This window comes from Ischnura elegans, chromosome 4, assembly GCF_921293095.1.
Source record: "Ischnura elegans chromosome 4, ioIscEleg1.1, whole genome shotgun sequence".
In the NCBI taxonomy this organism is placed as follows: Eukaryota; Metazoa; Arthropoda; class Insecta; order Odonata; family Coenagrionidae; genus Ischnura; species Ischnura elegans.
Window position 1 is genome coordinate 28,062,124 of NC_060249.1, and position 14,270 is coordinate 28,076,393.

The window sequence follows — 14,270 nt, forward strand, 5'->3', positions numbered from 1 at the left end:
GATGGGGAGGGGTGTAGGGAGAGGAGGGTATAAAACGGGGAGGGGAAGGTCGTTCAAGAGGGCTCACTTCTTCCCGCTTGACCCAGTTTCGTCGAGTCGTACAGGGTTCCGCCTCGAGAGGCGCCACCATCGCCATTCGCGCTTCGAACGCAAGTGCGTGTGGGCGAGGAATCGTGCGAAAGTCTGCTGGGGTAATAAGCGATTCGACACGCGTGCCGGCACCCCGCCCTCTTCAACGCCGGTTTCGCATTCAGGGTATTGGGTCCGTTTCGCATTCAGGGTGGGGAACGCATATAAGAAACTCGCTTTCGCTCCCTATGTCCTTTTGTCGTAACTAAAAAGTATAGCGCATTTAAGAAGTGTGCTGTAAAAAAGAACGCCCCCGGGTGGGCTCGAACCACCAACCTTTCGGTTAACAGCCGAACGCGCTAGCCGATTGCGCCACGGAGGCGATGATAAGGTCTGATTTTTACATTTTTCTTTATAGTCTTCTCTCAGCCATATAAATTTTTTAAAGAATTTTTTCAAGCATTTTAAGCCGTCCAAAAAGTAGAATTTCGGGATTTCCTCAAATAGGCATTTGTTTGGGCGATGACCTCTTCCATAGACGTAAACCTTTGTCCGCAAAGCCATTTCTTCAAATTGGAACTTTAATTCTGTAATTTTGGCTATTGCCTCTGAAAAGCTGAGCAGCCGTGCATTGTCTTGTTGAAGCAAGAAATTTTTCTGCTTTGAACGAGGGAGCTTTTCTTTGATTTCTTAACTAAAACCACACTTACAACCGCACATAAATCCACATCGTGGATTTTGTCAATCATTTTGGGGAGCAGACACTTCCACAGAGCGTCCGGAACAATGTTCATTCTTTTGAATGTACGGCAAAGTTTTAACTCATTTACTCAATTGTAAATAGTTTCAAGCACAGGAGCAGACCTTCCATAAGTTTCACCCAAATTAGCTTTGATGCCTTTCGGCGTTAACCCTTTCAGAAACAAGTGTTTGATCACCGAACAAACTCAGTTTTATCCATTTTTATAAGCAAATGAAGGTTGTTCACAAAAATCTGCAATGACAATGAAGCTATGAGATGAATACATCTGAAACTTTAACAGGTGACTGGTCACAAGTATTATATTTCTAGTTAACATTAATTCTTGATACTAAGAGAGTAATTTCTTGGAGATTCTAAGGACTTATTGAACGACCCTCGTATCTAATCCTAGCTTGATTAAAAATAGATAGAAAATTTAGTTTTTCAACATTTTTCCTAGGGTTTCATAGGATTTTAGATTCAATGAATTAGTGCCGTATCTCGTCTCGTTCATCCGAAACATTTGTATGAGTGATTCAGTCGGTCGGAATTGAATTATATAGAATATAGATATTTGTGGCAAAGCCCTAAAGGAGCTAGGATTCATCAAGCGTATTGTGGAGAGATTTTCGGATGAAAAAGTAAAATAAAGGTGCTATTTCGCACTTGTCCGGTTCCACCTTGAATATGCAGCGAGCATATGGGATCCGGTGCAGAGATACTTAATCTGTGAACTTTATAAAAGGCAAAGAAAAGCTGCGCGATTAGTCAAAAACTGATACGGGCGAACAGAAAGCGTTACACAGATGGTAAACGAATTAGGTTGGGAGCCGCTTGATACTCGGAGGCTGCCTGCTAGTCTCAGATTACTTGAGCAATTGAGAATAGATATATTAAAGAGCGACACGAAGAACATCACATAAGAACCACACTATTTTTCCAGGTCCGACGGGAATGATAAATTAAGAGAGATGTAATACCGAACGGGATGGGTATGAGAATTCGTTTTTCTCCCGAACAATAAAGGACTAAATACTGACAATTGTGAGCGTAATTTCGCTAAAGCGTTAACTTTTTATGTGTAAACGACTGGTGTCATAACACCCTCCGCCGTTGGTGTAGTACATAGATGTATTACGCGCATGGGGAGCAAAGTAGCCTCGTGGATAGAGAATTGCACCAAAAGGCTCCGATTTCAAATCTCAGGTGAAGACTTCGGACGCGCCCGAACAAAAAGCCTCGAAGTGCGAGACGGCCCAGGGAAAGGCCCCTGCCCTATTCGTCAATGCGTGCAAATTTCATACACTTTCGGCTCAGTCTGCGGTGAGTTCCATCTTACACGGTCCCTATCAACCTTCGGATTGAATCTTTGGGTGAACAATTGAGTGCGCTCTTGATCCATCGAAATCCAAAACGGCGATGAGCGGGGTGAAATTTTTCAAATAGGGGGCATCATATGCGACATTGGTCCAGAAACTGCCGCGGAGAATAATGGTGGTGATGTAGGGAATTCTTCCAAACATTAAATGGTAATAGTTTTGATAAAGCAAATTATTTGTAATTTTACCACCCATTATCAATGAATAGATGACACGCGGCCGATTTTACACTGAGGGAGATTGCGGCTAGAGGGAGATTCCTCATTAGGAAATAAATGCGACATTGATCCAAGACCTATTTTTAATTTAACTCTTAATAATGTCTGCATATTGAAAGCGCAATATACCCTCTAAAATTAACGCCTTGATATGTCTCTGAGCAACCGATGAACGTCCACCGCTCAAGAAAAAAGCAGCGGAGGTCCACCTTCAAAAAGATATATATAGCAGTGCCAATAAGAAAATTAGTTTTTGAACTCAATCACAACTTGGTGGAACTTCATTTTACAGAGCCTAAAGCCATTGGGCAATGGAAAAAATGACGAATACGTTGAAACTTGTAGATATTAATTATTAGTCTGCAAAAATAGAAAGCATCAAAATATATAATAGCCTATTTTGGTCCAAAATATTTGTATTCTGAATAATTTACTAGTTTTATCAAAGCTTTAACCTCAGACTAAAAAGGATTCAAGCCTAATTCCCACATCTCTTTAGTAACTCTCAGGTTCACATGCTCTGGATAGCAATTTAAAGTAAAAAATGGCTCCATATAAACGCGAGTTATAGGGTAACTTCATAAATTCGCAAGCTTCTGTGGATGCATCCTTGAAACTGACTTTCTTCTTCTTTAGTATATTTTGAAACGTTAAACAATATTTCTCAGGCCTTCCTTTCTATGTCAGCTGTTAGCTCTGAGTTCAGAAACGTGAAAGGATAGCATATGAAAAATTATTAAACGCTCATAAATGGGCGTGGAACGAACTACCAGGAAGAAATATTGCCGCAACTACATTAACTCGATCAGGGGCGCAACTAATAATTAAGTCTAGGGGGGGGGGGTTAGGCGCAACTAAGAATGGGTGTTTGGGGGCATGGAGTACCCGCTACGATAAGTAGGAGGTGCGAGGGTCCTCATGCAGAACATTTTTAAGATAAAATGTTAAAAATGGTGAATTTTACAGCTTTCTGAGGGATATTTTATTAATCCAAACACTATTCTATAATTAATATTGATCCAATAATGTAAAATGAATTAAACTTAAAATTTCTCTGAGTTTTGGGGAGGTTTATCCCCCAAAATCCCCCCTTCGCTGCGCCACTGAACTCAATGACTAAGTATTCGGTGCAACGAGTAGTATGGAAGAATTGGAAAATATAATCTTGAGAAATGGGAGCAGAGTAGAAAAAATTATAATTCTTGGGGGGCGCGCCAGGGCGTAGGCTACAGACAGCAAGAGATGGAGGAGACTTTCCCGGGATAATGGGCCAACCACCCACGTGAACGAAAGAATAAGTCGCGTTTCCCACACTAAGTGCGGCGGAATGCAAAGTGCACACAACCCATGAACTGACCTAGAGCACGCGAGCGGAGAGTGAGGGATGTGAAGCGCACGGCATGCAAATGAGACGGGGGTCGCGCAGTCAGTCATTACGCAAGGGAGCGGGCGACCGCGTGATGGCACCCAGGCGAAGCGCGTGCTCCGAACGCGGCTCAATTCGATGCGGCGAGGCCACCACGGCGCACACGCCATCTATCACACACCGGGGCATTGTTCCAGCAGCGGCACGAGATTCAATCGTGTTCCATTCAATCTGGATATTAATGCTGATTGTTAAGTCCCTGGATACCCTCAAGGTTCACCGGAATTGTGTTCCCCATACTTCTTCTTTCCCGCCCTCCCCTCTTCACCTGCTTACATCTGCATACTACCCCGCAAGCCTCCTCAATGGGTGAGTGGCAGGTTGGGTAAGGACACCGGATGTTAACCTGTATAAAAATACTTTTTTAACCTCCTCAGTCCCGGTACATACCTACATATTTCTCGTTAATTCCACGTTAATAAACAACATGAGGGATTTCTGTGAATCATGGTTCTGTATGAGAGTGGCGCAAGAATTTGGGAATGGCGAACAAGGGGGGTTTTGAGGGGATAAAACCCCCCCAGAACTGTAGGAAATTTTCAAATTTAATCCATTTTACTCAATTGGATAAATATTACTCATAGAATAGAGTAAGGTTTAATAAAACATCCCTCAGAGAGCCGTAAAACTCACCATTTTGAACCGTTTCTCTTAAAGATTTTATGGTGGATGGCACCCGCACCACCAGTATTCCATGCCTCCCAGTATTCGTTGCGCCTAAAACCCCCCTAGCAGTGACGTGGCCAGGGGCGGGTGCTCGGGGGGTCCGGATCACCCCCCCCCGACATATAAAAACAAAATTATTTTCCTTCATAATAGAAAAATATTGCAAAATCATGGATTTACAAAATATTTCTTTAACAAATGAAGCTTTTTCGATTATGAAAAGTGTTGAAATTAGTTTAAAATCCTCTTCTTAGTACGCATAGTGGACGAATGCAGCAAAATTTAGGTGTAATTCTAAATGAGAAAAAAAGGCTCCAAGTGGGGCTCGAGATATTGAACAAACAGTGTACCATAACAGAATCACTTAAGTACCATTGCCCTTGAAATATTTCAACTTAATCTGGGGGGAGCTCATATATTTCACATGGGCATCTAAACTCCGCCATTAAGCGGACATTATAATTGCGAATTGAACTAAATATTTTTGCAGGTATTAACGCAGAAGATAAGAGAGAAACAGTAATGAAATGATCAAATAATATATCGTCTATATCTTAAAAACTATAAAATTAGTCACTGAAATGAATTAAGGAAACAATTTTCGCTACAAACACTGGTTTTAACCCAAAGAAACCATTTTGTAAGACCAGTATTTTAATGAATGAAAACATAGATAAGTTCATTATAGTAAAGTGTACATACTTTTTTGTATGATTTGATAAAAAATCATATAAGGTTTTAAAATTATTCAGTGTTGATAAATGAGTTTTTTCAAACTTTAATTGTTGATGTGAAGTTATGGATGTAGTTGGATAAGGACACAATGGACGATCAATTTAACAGGGAAATGCCGTTTGAGGAACTCATTAACACTTCTGAGGCTTAGTCGTTACTCAAATTTATTCACCGCCTTCGGCAGTAAAGCAAAGCTCAAACTCAAGTTTTCCCGAATTTCAGTTGAATAGGGATTAATTTTCAATTATCACAAGTGAATAACATAAATTTTGGGTCTTCGCTTCGCAACTTCGCCAATGTTACCATAGAAGCCTTCCACCGCTGGTAAAATAAGTTTACGGCGATGCCAGTAGGAAATAAAGGTGTCGATTTAATCTTTTATATTCACAACAGACGGGAAGTTGCTTCCGGGATTTCAACTAAACGAGAGCCATTAATGAAGGACGATGACTTCAAAAGTCTGCAAAAACTTAAATGCGAGATAAATTTCGCGCTTCTATAACTGATGACTAACTCTCGCCAGTTTAGAATACGACGAAGTTAAATACCGTAAAAAATACAAGAAATCAGAGATTAAAAGAGTAGATTTATGAAAATAAATTGCCTCGATGAAATACTGAATATACCTGCCGAACGACCGAATTGTCTTGAATCAATTATGATGAAAATATATGCAATGGTCCCAAACCCGCATAAAAGAATAATAACGCATCTCGAAAACAAATTGATTCGTCACAAATTGGCATCATAGGCCAATTATGTCGTGCGATGACACCTTTGAAAGCGGTTATATTGATAAAATCAATTTTCAGTTTTGACGGCCAATGCGAGAAATATTTCGGATTTCAAGGCCACGAAAGAAGATGGTTAAAGCTCAACATCCTTCTATAACCCAGGAGAATTAAAGTAATGTTTTATGCCCAAGTAAAAACAGCAAACCAAGCAATTCATTTTAATGAATTTATGTTGCATCCACCAAGCATGCGAGTAAAATTGCATAAATTTCAAAGAAGTAAAATGAAATTGAAGTGGACAGACAAGGACAAGCGCTTTCATTTTGCCCTATGTGACGACATTGAAATCATCATCGAACCGAAACCCGTCGTTTCCTAAATAAACAGAGGGAATAATGTAATCTTTCATAATTTCAATCAATAGTCATTGCATTAAAAATTATTTCTGTTCAAATAACAGTGAGATTTTATGGAATATTTAAGATCCATTTATTTCATGGCTCTAATTAAGGCCAGATCCAGCATTTTTCTGGGGCCACAAGGGACCCACCGGCAAACGGTCTACATTAATATGGGATTAAGAACAACACGTAACATATTACTGAACGAAAAATACTTTATATTCAATATAAAGGTTATTAATATGAAAATATTAGTAAGATACATATACAGTAATGACAGGATTCTTTTATGTTTCCCAGTGAAGATGTCCAGTACTTCATTGATACCATGTACCGTATAGTATAACGGAACCGTATTAAAAATCTTGTCTATTTTTTCAGCGTCTGGAGGGGCGTTCCCCCACTCCTGAATCCACCTATGGCTCTAATCATGCAGCTGGGACCTGCTCTAACCTGTTAAATATATTAGTTAGAAATTGAATCTGTTGAGCGCTCAATTCCCACATGAGAAAAGACTTTTCAGAAAGAGAAACGGATTTTGTTTTCTTCCTACAACGAATTCACGCCCACGATCAACCTGTGATATTCAGGCGTCAATGATTTGAACTTGCGTGGGCTCCTCTCGTAAGTAATGGGACATTCCCTTTGGCAGTGTTCCTCAACTTTGACCTTTTATTAACGTAATTGCTCCCTTGGCTGTGAATTCTTCGCATCGGTAATCCTTAACTCTCGAGATGCTGCTTTCCTGGTGGATAGAACACGTGCGAGTGCTCGAGCAGTTGAAATGCAGGCCATCTTATCATGGAACACGCGCGCTTAATGCAAATTCTCCGAAGTAATAGCATCGTGACCATTTTCCGTGCAATTCAAAGAATTCTTGCCTTTTGTGACGCTTGATGATATCGAATCGTGAAACGCCGGACTCCTCTGTAATTCTTATAAAAATGCGGCAAAAATACAGATTTCACAATAAGGCTAGATCCCAACTGTTACTAACGGTCATTTCTCTTATTAACCATATTAAAGAAATACATTCGCCAACGCGTGATTCAAATCAAACTGTGTTCGCATATGTCATAAAAAATATTTCGGGTTAAAAAATTAAAATTTGGGAACATATTATTTATTACATTTTGAGTAAACACTCTTTTCATCTATTGATCTTTATATAACTTGCATGATTTTATTTGATTTAGTAGTCCAAAAAAGTAGTCCAATAACGACCCTAAATTTCATTTGACACAAGTTGGTTATGGCATGAGGAACTTCATATTAATGTTTTGGCAATATGAATATTAATAAATTCAAGAATTAATTTATATTTCTCCGGTGCATTGACGAGGGCCGACATTAGTGCCTCCGGGGATTTTCAAGTGAAAATTCCAAAATTTAAGCAAAGCCTATTTGTTGTGCCGTCAGCCTTGGAAAGCTTAGAACGGAATTTTTTTTTTAGATATTTCGTCAAAATAACATATTCTACGTTTCTCGGCCTAACTTCCTTAAAATGGCACTGAAAGATAGGCTGGTACTTCCATTTTTCTTCAGCTTCGGGTCGCTATGCAACCCAATTTTCACAAGCCTGCTACTTCATAAATACAAGCTGCAATTACGTTAGAAGGTAAGAGAGAAGAGACTTATGAGACTTACTATTGAACGCAATAATCATCAAGCAATTTCCTCCTCTATAATTACAGAGGTCCAAAAAAAGGTGAAATAAATTCTATATACTATTCAGTGATGAAAAAAGGAGGGTAATAAATGAAAATTGATAAAGATAACTGGGAACACTTCCATAGCCCAAGATAATTCCACATTCATAAAATATCTAGCGAAGAAGATAACGATTCATTGCATTCTTATCCAAAATTATACACAGCAATTAAGCTAAAATTATCAGTTTTAAAATTCAAAATGCAATGATGTTTCTCTGAAATATCAGAAATTAAAGTTTAAAACGAAATTCTTAAGATCAAGACAGGAATAAATCATAAATAAATCAAGTCATCTTCTAAGATATATTGATGAAACATTTCCACTTGAGCTAGGGGTCTACATGGAGTACGCAATCCCAGTATAATAAGGATACAAAATTCGTGGAATTTTTTCAGTTTTCAGTCAAGATACTCATTCAAAATGTCAGAGAAGACCTAAAATCTCGGAAAATCGGGCGGAAAGATAACAAAATGGTAAACAATGCAGATACCCATGTTCGAATATCAACTTCCAGGAACTGCTTCCCCGGTCTTCTGCAAACAAAACTGAGCTCCTTTTTTCAGAGGAAAGTAAGGATTTCAGAGTCGACGCCATTCCGCTCCGTTCATTCTTTTTCAACCCATATAGCTATTTCCTCCGACCTTTTATCTACTTTGCATTCCTTTCCTCTCACAACAGCTCTTCATGGAGAAATTAAATCCAAATTAGCATCTTAAAATAAATATAGATAGTCCGCTCTTTTAATTTATTAAGGAAAAGTAAATGGTCGTCTGATGTGAGAGTTTTAAGACTTTTTGACATAAAATTGATATTTTCTGGGATAATATGAACTTGGCGTGCAATCTAAGAACCCTTTCATTCAGAGGACCCTAAAAAGAAAATCTAATAAACTTGCAGGTCCAGAAGCATTAAATGTAATCCCTTAAATAACCGGAGTTCTTCAACGCCCGGTCAGTTTTACTTTAATAGATTGATTTTGATGGAAGCCACAGAAGATTACATTCACCGCTTTCCAATTGAAGGATAATCGAGATGGAATATGTGATAACAATGGATCGTTAGAGTGAGAGTAACGTTGTGGAAAATCGGCATCTTTAATAGCCTTCCATTGCCGATGCCATAAAATTGAGCTTTAACTTGAGATGACGATTTACACCCGTTCGACCAGCTTTTTCTGCCATTATTCGATATGTATAACTCGCTCAAATATTACGATGTCCACTCATAATTTTCAGAAAGTACATAGTAAATTTTTGCCAAAATTTTACCGAATATCAAACAAAAACCAAAACTTCCAAGAAAATACCGAAGTAAATTTTCTGAAAAAAGATGGAGATATTTCCTGAAGAAGATAGCAGACTCAGCCATTGAAACGTTGGGAGAATTAACCCAATACCAAACCCGGTGGGAATCCCGACAAATTTCTCGTAAGCAAATCAAAGTGAGTCACCATATATATTCGAAGATGGGTAGCGAAGGAACGAAGCACAAGTGAATGACCTTCCGGTAGTTATTCCATTTAAGTAATATCTACTTTTAATAATAAAATTTTCGAAAATGTATCGCCAAATTTTATGTAATTTACTCACTGTTTTCTTAAAAAATCATTATTTTCCCTAAAATCGCTATGTGCTCCTTAATATATGGTCTTTAAGAGCCACAAAGAGAAGAATACAAGAACGACGAAATTACTCTATAAACGTTCCTTCTAATCTTTCACTCATAAAAATGCCGTGTTTTGACGATAGTTTGTTTAATATTTCATTTCTCTCTTCCGAAAAAGTCGGCTGTTTAGTTATCGAATCATAAGAAAACTGTGTGCGGATTTGCCATCATTTTATAGACTGCAATTAACTTCTAAATAACCTTCATTTCAAACTATATAAACGTGATTTTCCCAAAATGATAAAAGTAGTAAAGATGGAATTTACAACTCAAAACTTCCCAACAAATGGCAGGGATGCTATGATTCTCGACGATACAACGTTTTCCATTTAAAACCACAAAAGTAACCAAGTTTATTAGCAACCAAGTAACGAAAAATTAAAAACCAAAGAAGGGAAAATTTCCAGAGAGGTATAGATGACAAGAAGAAAGACAACAGATGAAGTTATTCTTGCTTACAACGCTATCATGAACTTGACAGCTGTCTCTCAAAACAGGAATAATAGCCGTAACGAATGAAATATGTTGAAGGGGGACAGATGATAGAACTATTCACGTACACATGCATAAGTACTTAAAACGTCAAAACATTGACTCAAATAAATGCTGATTCATGTGTAATAATTATAGTTACGACAAATATGGATTTCATTCAGCATTACATTTAGCAGGTTGGGTAGCTATATAAATCCACTTGAATTAAATATTTAATTTTCCATCACAGTTATCAGAGATAACTCTTCCCTCCTCTCTTTCCTCACTTGGTATTTCTCTCGGAAATAGATAAAGGCCGCCACTAGTCCCCATTCCGATGAGCCGCGTATATATTTGTCTTGAAAACACAGACGGTGACTCCCTCTGTGAGTGAGCCTATAAACAACTTACTCCTCGAGGACGAATTTAAAAGCGCGGCTATTTAGATTGAGTGCCCCATTTCGGGGTGGGGGGGGGCGATGACACCTAACAGCAGACACCCCTTTGCCCCTGAGATGCAGCCGCAGTTGATCCTCAGGGGCAAGATCTTAAATCACGTCTTTCAGGGGTGGAGGGACCATTAAAAATTTTCAAAAGCTGCATATATTGAAAGAAAGCCGGACAACAAATTTGGTCCCCTTCCATTCACCTATGCATAAGAATAAATAAAATAATAATAATAATTGTCAACTAAATAGCTTTCAAAAACAAAATTCATAAATTGCAACAGGCGTTTATTTACAATATTTCTAATTCTATGAAAAGGAAATTTACTTCAGCAGCTGTGATGGGCAATAAATTTACTAATGCACACTATCTTGTTTTTTCTTGTAAAAAAGTTGGTGCAATCCTTGGTTAAACCTTAACAGATAAACTAGACCAGGGAGGGAAATTTTATGTATAAGACAGATTAGTTGAGCTCTGTGTCAAGCTTTATGGACGATAACAGGAAAGTGAAGGAACGGCATGACTAATTTCATATCATAATTTAAAAATTACTTAGGGTAAACATGAAAATTCAATCAAAAAAATTTAAAAAATTTGTTGTAAAAATGTTATTGTAAAAATGACAATATTGAATTTCAACTTTGAAAACAGGAATTATTCCTTTTTTCAAAATAAAATGAAATTTCGGTTAGTATCTCGAGTCATTCAGGTCATTTACAATTACATTTAAAAGTTCTATATTGATTACAAAGATATAGTGGCTCCTATTAAAAAAAGATAGAATCAAGAGAAGGTATACATAAATAATATCTTTTGGGGGCCAAGATCAATGAAAGGATAGATAGGTTCTAAATAAATTTAAATATATACATCTGATCATAATTTAAAGGTTAGTAAAATTTACAAAACGTAAGGAATTAAAAAGGAAAACTAGATGGATAGGAAGAAGAATATGCTCGTAAAAGCGGGCGGCAGGCACGCCAAAAAATTTCCTCACATCAAGCATACGCCCCAGGATAGTGTTTACCTCGGTACGTATTATTTTTTCTTCAACCGCCGCAAAGTACTACATATGGCCAAGGACAGATTCTTAAACGAAAGATCTCAGCCATTACATAAAAGATCTTCGAATTCTACGTATTAACGAGAAAAGCTCCACTTGACTATTCCTTTGATGTTTTTCAACGTTTTAACTCGCATTTGAAGAAGCTTTTCGCAATGGAAGGAAATTCGAAAGAATCATCCACTTTCCTTGCTCTCGACAACTCATTCCGGGCTACTAATTAATCTTCCTCGGCAAACAAGTTAATTTGCTGAGGCTATAATGGGAGAGGCCGTAATTGGAGGCAAGTTTCGGAAATGCCTCAATTCTTCGCCCTCTTATCCCTCTCTTGAGAAACTACGAGAAATACCGTCCAGACTGTAAGCATCAAAGCTAAATCTAGCTTTTTTTAATTAATGATACCCGTTGAATGTAATCAGAAAGTATTTATTATATTTATCACTGTCTCAAAGTACTTTCTTTCATTAATTGAAACAACAGCAAGCAATTAATAACCGATTATTTGACAACAGACTGATATGTATATCGATGGCTAAGTTCTAACAACACGTATCTCAAAAATAACAGATTTTGTGGAGAGCAAAAAACGATTAATATTTGTTACTTTCACGCTGAAATTAAAAACCAAAAGTTCATAAAATTGAAAAATAAGCATTCATTTGCAAACAAAGAGTTGTTTTTTGCTTTTATTTTATTTTTTAATTTTATTACGCTTTTTTTAAGATGCCTGTTTCAAACCGGCCGAATTTGAGATACGTGTTGTTAGAACTCAGCCATCGGTATGGGTCATTTCATCTCAGTTCAACAAACGATTGACCCTGATGGTAAGATTTTGACCAAAATTTTTATTATCAACTCAAGGTAAACATCCCTCGGTCATTTCGATAAAAAGGTTTTTTGTTCGATTGATGCCGATTTTAATTTTTGTCACATTTTTCCATACATGCAAGCTTTTTATCTCTCCACCCAATCGGCGTAGGGGCATGGTTTTTTGCTAATTTTAAAGCTAAGGCTTTGATCAAGATTTTAAATACCAATATTATTGATTTGATGTCATTTCGTATCACGTTCCTAAAACTTTAACCATAAAAATGGCTGAATTGAAATGGCATAAAAATAGTCAGAAACAATGATCGGCGACATTACAAAAAAAATTTACCTAATATTACGTTGATGGCGCTTGGATATTCATGGGCGACGAAAATTGATTTTGAAAGGTCCTGCAGGCATGTGATAACCCCTAATAAGTCTAATTTGATGTGAAAAAACACTTTCTCAGGAAAAAAACTAGGTTTAGGGTATGGTAAGTCCGTTCACCCTAACCGTTCAATGATTTAACAATGACTTGAATGTAACTGCTCTCAGGTAATAGCTGGAAATGATGAATATTTTGTTCGCTCATTCAATGGTATTTAATTTAATTGGCTTTATCCTACTTCTCGACTGACAAAATGGAGCGGCCATAGTTCCAAGAGATGTCGCTAGCAGGAAATGAACAATGAAACAAAAGGAGGTGGATTTCAGAGGATTGGACGGATGGTAGGCAGCTACATGAAAAGATTGCGTCACTGTCCAGTAGCGGCGACAAGCATCATCAGTTGGTGGCGACAATCAGTCATTATTAAGGAGGAGATCAAATGGCATCACAAAAACAGAGTCCCTGTCCCACGAGCATCTGCTTTTAAATGAGCGCTTTCTCGCAATTAGCGAAGGTAGAAGTGTAGTTTAAAACAATGAAACAGAATAGAATATACGGTACTGAAATGAGAGGACGATTGTAAAATATCATTGGCGAAACACAGGCGAAACAGTTTGAAATGCGCGACGCCATTTCAGCGAACGGGAACTTAGAGATTGGAGGCAACCCGAAAAAAATTGCTATGGTAATCATTAAGTGTATTATGTGATAAAAAATCCGATAAACCGTATATTATTACCGTATTTTTACTATACCTAACTTTAATTGCTTCTTTTAAAGAAATTTGGTAACTATTAATTGAACTTTTGAAGTGCTAGAAAACGGAGTTAGGCAAGGTAATACATTTTTACGACTATCTAAGATCGGCCATTGGGTCGGGTGGGATAAATTTGACGTAAGTTTTTCGGCACTTAGATTATTTTTAATATTCCCGGTTTAAATTTATTATTCAAGCAATTTTTTTTCAATTGTTTCATTTTTAAACAGACTATCAAAGATGAGATATACTGAATTGTAGCACCGGACAAGTTTGTATAAGTTTTTGAGGAATAATATTATTTCCTTTACATTTATCATAAGTTAATTCCATGCGATGTAGAATGATACTATCAAATTCCTTGTATTAACTAAGTATACAAACGGAGAGAACAGAAAAAAATCAGCATACGAACATAGAACAGAGGGACGGAAGTTTTCTCGCTGAGTTTTTTGCGATGCAGAATATCAAATTGAAAAAAATGCTCTAAATATCAATGCACCAAATTGAACGAATAGTGTAGAGATTATGGGAATATCAGGGCGCAATTAGCTAATTTATCAGTTAAGGGAAAGCTTTCCTA

At 37.4% G+C, this 14,270-nt stretch overlaps 1 protein-coding gene and 1 non-coding gene across 2 annotated transcripts in view; both read right to left on the reverse strand.

Moving 5' to 3' along the window:
• Nucleotides 1-14,270, reverse strand: part of LOC124157184 — a 277,302-nt gene that overhangs the window by 220,150 nt on the left and 42,882 nt on the right. The window lies entirely within an intron of this gene.
• Nucleotides 378-451, reverse strand: Trnan-guu. The gene has a single exon. It is a non-coding gene; the product is annotated as a tRNA-Asn (tRNA).